The sequence below is a fragment of the Podarcis filfolensis genome (assembly GCF_964270895.1).
Source record: "Podarcis filfolensis genome assembly, chromosome: Z".
NCBI classification, from domain to species: Eukaryota; Metazoa; Chordata; class Lepidosauria; order Squamata; family Lacertidae; genus Podarcis; species Podarcis filfolensis.
In genome coordinates, this window is record NC_139617.1 from 33,844,259 (window position 1) to 33,850,849 (window position 6,591).

General features: G+C 46.0%; 1 long non-coding RNA gene across 1 annotated transcript; it reads right to left on the reverse strand.

Annotated features, from left to right (window-relative positions):
* Nucleotides 1-388: 388 nt before the first annotated feature.
* Nucleotides 389-5,770, reverse strand: LOC310754612. Its single transcript, XR_014543924.1, has 2 exons — nucleotides 5,577-5,770; nucleotides 389-1,902 (listed from the first exon to the last, which is right to left on the reverse strand). It is a non-coding gene; the product is annotated as an uncharacterized lncRNA (long non-coding RNA).
* Nucleotides 5,771-6,591: the final 821 nt, after the last annotated feature.

Below are 6,591 nucleotides of genomic sequence, written 5' to 3' on the forward strand. Positions count from 1 at the left end.
CTCCCATGGCAGGGACCACACCTGGTTCCTGTTGTTGGTTTCACTTTTCTCCTCTCGGCATCAAATGCAGGGAGCAGGGATTTGATTCAAGGGAGCACATCTTCCAATCCAAAAGACCTCCTGTGACCTGAATAGGCTCACCAAATTTCATTTCAATCACTTGACATCCACAGGAGCACACCCACCAACATTTGGAACAGGAGACTTGGACAAACAGGGCAAAGATGTTTGGCCAATTAAAATTTGGGCCACCACATTCAGACATGAGGCGTCTGAATGGGGCTGATTCAGACATGGGGTGTGTGTGTGTGTGTGTGTGTGTGTGTGTGTGTGTTTTCCTCCCCAAGACAAAGTGGAGGATTAATAATTTCAAGCTGAAAAATCCAAGTGAGCATTTGCAGGAAATTTATTTTCTCTTTTAAAAAATCAGATCAGATCTGGAGTTAGGAAGTATCTCAGTGTCCTGCTTAATTTCTCTACCACCGCCACCACATTCACCTTCAGACAGGCGATCAGATCTTAGCAGCCGAGAAGAAAACTGGTGGGAAAGTGGGGGTTGGTTTGCTGGTTCAGGAAAAGCTTTTCTGAGCCTTGAGAAAAGACTCCAAGGAGAAGGTAGAAGGAAAGTCAGCTTGACAAGCTGGGGTGGGGGGAGCGAGCACGAGGTACATAATGTATTCCAGACATGCATGGCAGGAAGCCCAGGAAGAAGGAGCAAAATGGGGGGGGGGGGGAGAGAGAGAGATGGCTAAGAATTTGCCAGGGTTGTGGAAGGGAGGAGAGCGAGCCCGATTCCAATTGTAACTCTTTAATAGGTGCTCAGCGAGGAACAAGTGGACCTGTCCATTTCAGTTTTGCCACTCTTCCAGTCTTTGGTTCCATTATGCACATTCCCTCATTGGTTTGCCATTTTTTTATTTAAAACCAAACATGGTCGTTTGGGAAATGACCAAAGCTCAGTGACAGAGTATCTGCCTTGCAAGCAGAAAACACCTGGCTCAATCCCCAACAGTATCTCCAGATAGGGCTGGGAGAGACTCCTGCCTAAAATCTTGGGAGAGCTGCTGCTAGTCTGTGTAAACAGCACTAAGCTATATGGACCCATGGTCTAGCTCTGTACAATAGAACTTCCTATATAAGCCCTCATGAAAACCCACCAGCATTTTAAGTGCAAAATTCTTCAGATGTATACATGTTTGATTGATCAAGTGGAATTATATCCCACCCTTCCTCCCCAAGGATAGCAAACAATGACAATTAAAAATATTCTACATTAATGAAAATCATGATCCAATGATCTTAAGGTTGCCAGGAACAGTGTTCCTTGGCAACCAAATTCCTGGGGTAAATAGGACTGTTTTCAAATTACTCCTTAAAGTTAATAATGATGGAGATAGGTGCACCCTGGGAAGGCATTCTGCAACTGTGGAGCCACCACTGAAGAGACCCTGTCACAGGTCAGCACCAACCAGGCAGCCCCTGGTGGAGGCACCATCAACAAGGCCTCACCTGTCCATTATAATCGCAATTTTGCCCAACATACACATTTTGACAATGGAGTTTCCAAATACATTTTCACATGCTGTCCCCCCCCATCCTATGCATTTCTATATACACTCTGCCCCCCAATTACTGCATTTCCATACACTTTGCCGGGAAACTGCATTGCAGAATATGGAGAAGTGGATGGCTCTGTTTCATCTGGGGTATTGTTTTGGAGAGTGTGACTTAGGTTGGTTCGTCTTTAAGGGTGACCTGAATTGAACTGCGTCTCCTTAGCCCTTTGTACAACACAACCTCTTTTCAATGTATGCCAGTTCCTGAAGTTCCCTGAATTTTGGTGCATGACTGTCTACTCTTCCCATCCAGAAATCTCAATAAGTCTAGTGTTTGGGCATGGATCTGTCTGGCAATATTAAAAAAATAGGGGACAATACAATATACAGTTCTAGTCGCCTCACTTAAAAAATGATATTGTAGAACTGGAAAAGTAGTGTCTCCAGTTCTGGGCCTCACAGTTTAAGAAGGATTTTGACAAGCTGGAATGTGTGCAGAGGAGGGCGACCAAGATGATTGAGGGTCTGGAAACTAAGCCTTGAGAGGAACAGTTGAGGGAGTTGGGAGTGTTTAGCCTAGAGAAGTGGAGAGTGAGAGGAGATATGATAGCCAGTAACTGCAGGGCTGTCCCATGGAAGATGGAGCAAGCTTTTTGGGGAGGACCCAAACCAATGGATCCAAATGACAAGAAAAGGGATTACAACTACACATTTGGAAGAACTTTCTAAGGTTGGCTGGCCATCTGTCAGGGGTTCATTAGCTGTGATTCTTGCATTAAAGGGGGTTGAACAAAAAAAAAACCAAAAACCCAAAACACCTAGGGGGTGTTCCCTTCAAACTCTAGAATTATAGGATGATTATGAATATAATAAATAAATAAAAGATTTAAAAAATAAGTCAATGTGAATATGAATAGGAATATGTGATGAAGATTGGGGAAAGGGAAGTTACCCCATTTGTCCATTCCCTGCACAAAGGAAGGGGCTGAGAAGTCCATCTCCATTGGCAAAACAACCATGCATGGGCATCCATAAGACTAGCCCCTTTCTTGTTGCGAATAAGGAAACCGCAGGCATGAAAAGCACCTTTGCTCCCCGTCTGTATCCTGTCCTGCTTCCCTTTACACCTGAGTGCTCATATTCCGCACCCAGCTCCCAACCCAGTGAGGTCACTTCCTCCTGTTCTCTTGACTGCCTCCTTTCCTCTTTCCATGTACTTCCTTTCTCCCTTAGTTATGCCAAATCTTGTGGCACCAGTCCACTGAGAGGCATTGAGAGGAATCTTTTTGGAAAAGATGTTCATTCTGCAAAAAGAGAGAGAGAGAGAGAGTGCCAGCCAGCAGTTCTTGGGAAATGTTATCTGGTTTTGCAACATAAAGAATCAGGGAGGAATCAGCAACTGTAAAGATAGGAGAGTTTATAGGTGTGTCACTTTGGGGCAGAAGCCCACTTCATTCACTTGGCAGGAGGAGCTGGGTGCCCCATCCCCAAACACCAAAGGAGTGGCTTTTACCATAAGAACATAAACACAGAATATCAGGCTAGATCAATGGGGGCCAATCTAGTCCAGCATCCAGTTCTCAGTGACCAACCAGATGCACATTTTGGGAAACCCACAAGCGGGACCTGAGCACAAGAAGCCCTTTCCTCTCCTTTGATCTCCAACAACTGGGATTTAGAAGCATTACTGCCTCCGACCTTGGACGCAGAGCACAGCCATCATGGTTAGCAGCCATTGAAAGCCTTATCTTCCATGAATTTGTCTAATCCTCTTTTAAAGCCATTCAAGTTGGTGTCCATCACTGGCACCCATGGAAGCAAGTTCCAGAGTTCAACTATGTACCAAGAGAGATGCCAGGGTTAGAACCTGCCACTTTCTGCATGCAAAGCAGATAGATGCTCTGACAACTCCCATCATCCTTGAACATTGGCCATGCTGGTAGAGACTGATGGGAGCTGGGGGCTCCATCAACAACTGGAGGGCCACACATCCCCCCTCTTCCCATGTCCATTCTTATGATCATTGAGGCAGAGCATAGTCACTGTGACTAGGAGCCACTGGTATCCTTATTTTCTGTGAACTTGTAGAATTCTTTTAAATTACAATAATTTGAAATCTTCCAGTGTTAGGCCTCATCTGCACCATGCATCTAAAGCAGTATCATACCTCTTTGAACAGTCCTAACGTCCCTCAAAGAATCCTTGGAAATATAGTTTCTTAAGGGTGCCACGAGTTATTAGAACCCCATTATCCACAGAGACCTAAAATTCCCATGGTTCCTGGGGTGAGGGATTGTTAGTTAAACTTGTGGAAGATTGCAGTCAGACATAACTATGCATGAGTGCTTGTTAGTGTATGAAGGGGTTAAGACCACAAAGTTATATCCCTAGACTAAGCTAGATCATGCCCCCTCTTCTCTGATGAGGAATTGAAGCTTTCTCTTCCTGGTCCCTACCTCTCTCCATGCCATATAACTGACCAAGGAAGATGTGTCTAAGCTTTGCTGCAAGCTTAGAGCACATGTTTGAAGCTACCTTTTTGTATTTTCTACCCAAGAATATTCTGCCTATATTCTCCTAGCTGCTGCTTGGATAAATGTATGCACCTGACCTTTGGAACCTTTTGTAAGTAAAGCATTTTAAACATACTTAACAGTGTATGCTCTGTTTATTGCAAGAGGGGTAGAAAGAGGGGAGCACTTTGCAAGCAGACTAAATGCAATATGCTAAAGGTTTAACAGCCTACATTCCTAACACTTCACTGTGCTGCTTGACTTTTTGAGTTTAAATTCTGCTTCTGGGGGCTGTCTCCTGCTGGAGAGTGTGTAATGCCCCGCATTTTGAATCCAAGCATCCAGCCAATTATTTTATTATTTGCCACACAGGGACCTTATATTTTCCCTCCCACAAAAGTAATCTGGGAATTGTAGTTATTTGAGGGGAAAATGGGTCCCCTAACAACTCTAAGCACCCTTAACAAACTACAAGCCCCATGATTCTTTGGGGGATGCTATGACTGCTGAAAGTGATATGATACTGCTTTGAACAAATTGTGCAGATGGGGCCTACAGCATGCTCAGAATTGACCCACTGAAATTCATGGTCACAGTAAATTTAGCTACATTAATTCCAACAGGTCTACTCTGAGAAGAATTTAGTAAGCTGCTTTCCATTATTGTCTGAAGAGCCCCCCCCCCAACCCCATAAAAGCAGTTCTTAGCATGGTCCACCTAACTCAGTCTTGTCTACACTGACTGGCAGCAATTGCCCTCCCAGGGTTTCAGTCAGGGGACATTACCAGCCCTACCTGGAGATATAATCATGTATTAAATCTGGGACCTTCTGCACGTGAAGCAACAGTTGCTCCACTGAGCTATGTCTGTTTTCCTAAAAATACAACAAGACTGAGGTCCTCAACATTCTGAAAAAATGGATGAAAAACAGGAACATGCCTTCTTCTGAGACAGACTGGTCGTGTCAGTCTAGCTCTGTGCTGTCTACACTGACTGGCAGCAGCTCTCTAAAATTTTAGGTAAGGGATGTTCCAAGCCCTACCTGGAGACACTGCCAGGGATTGAACCTGAGACCTTCAGCATGCAAAGCTGATGCTCTACCACAGAGCTACACTTTCCAAGTCAGACCATCTAGCTCTGTGCTGTCTACACTGACTGGCAGCAGATTTCTAGAATTTTAGGCAGGGGATATGGAAATGCCAGGGATTGAACCTGGGACCTTCTGCATGCAAAGCTGCTGCTCTAACCAGGGAGCAGCAAGCCCTTTCCCACCATCTGCCCCCTGCACTCTTTATGTGTGTTGTTGTTCCTAATAGATTAAAAAAAATGCATAAAGTCTCATAGAATCATAGAGTTGGAAGGGACCCAAGGGACATCTAGTCCAACCCCCCTGCAATGCAGGAATCTCAGCTAAAGCACCCACGACAGATGGCCATCCAACCTACTTTATCATGCCTATGATGAAATAAAACAAAAACGTAAGTGAAAATATAAAGCAGAGACTTGCACACAATGCAAAAGAGGTAGAGAGAGAGATAGATCGTCTGCCATCTCTGTTGCCCAGCTGAGTTTCTGCGCGGTGGTGCAAGGGGCTGTGAGCTGCCTCCTTCTCCCACTGCCTCCTCGCCTCCTCGCCTGCTGCCTCCCTTGGAAGTCGATACAAAGGCTTCCTATCCCAGCAGCCTCCACTAATGGCCGACCTCGCTGTTGTCCTCAATGCATTGCCTGTCCCAGATACAGCGGCTGGTTGCTGTAGCAACTGAGCTCTGACTAATCATTTGCGCAATGACCTTTTTCCCCCCAGAGAGAGGGAGGGAGGGAGGCAGGCTTGCAAAGCGAGCTTGGGAGAGAAATAAGCTATAGAGAAGCGAGTCCAGAGCGGAGGCTCCAGAAAGGGGGCGCGGGGAGAGCGCTGAGACCCTCGCCCACAATCGGCTTGCATTTCTGGATTTTTCTTTAAACGGGTGATTGCGGTTTTTGATGCTGCATTTTTCTGGGGCCCTTAGGCAGCTGCCTCTGGTGGTAAAAGCTAGGCGAGGGGGCAGGTGGGAACCCGCCAGTTGTTTATCCTGTGCTGCCCGCCCCTTCTACTGTATTCTGCTCAGTGGGAAAATAGGTGGTGGTCTGTGTGGTCACATCCACAACATTCACATTGAACACCTACTGGAAGAATCCTGAAAATTGTAGTTTGTTAAGGGTGCTGGAAACTGTAGTTCTGCAAGGGGAAAGCAGCAGCTCCCAGGATGCTTTTGGGGAAGCTACTTGCGGGTGGCGCTGTGGGTTAAACCACTGAGCCTAGGGCTTGCTGATCAGAATGTCAGCGGTTCAAATCCCCGCGACCAAGTAAGCTCCCATTGTTCAGTCCCTGCTCCTGCCAACCTAGCAGTTTGAAAGCATGCCAGTGCAAGTAGATAAATAGGTACTGCTCTGGTGGGAAGGTAAACAGTGTTTCCGTGCGCTGCTCTGGTTTGCCAGAAGCAGCTTAGTCATGCTTGCCACATGATCCGGAAGCTGTCAGCGGA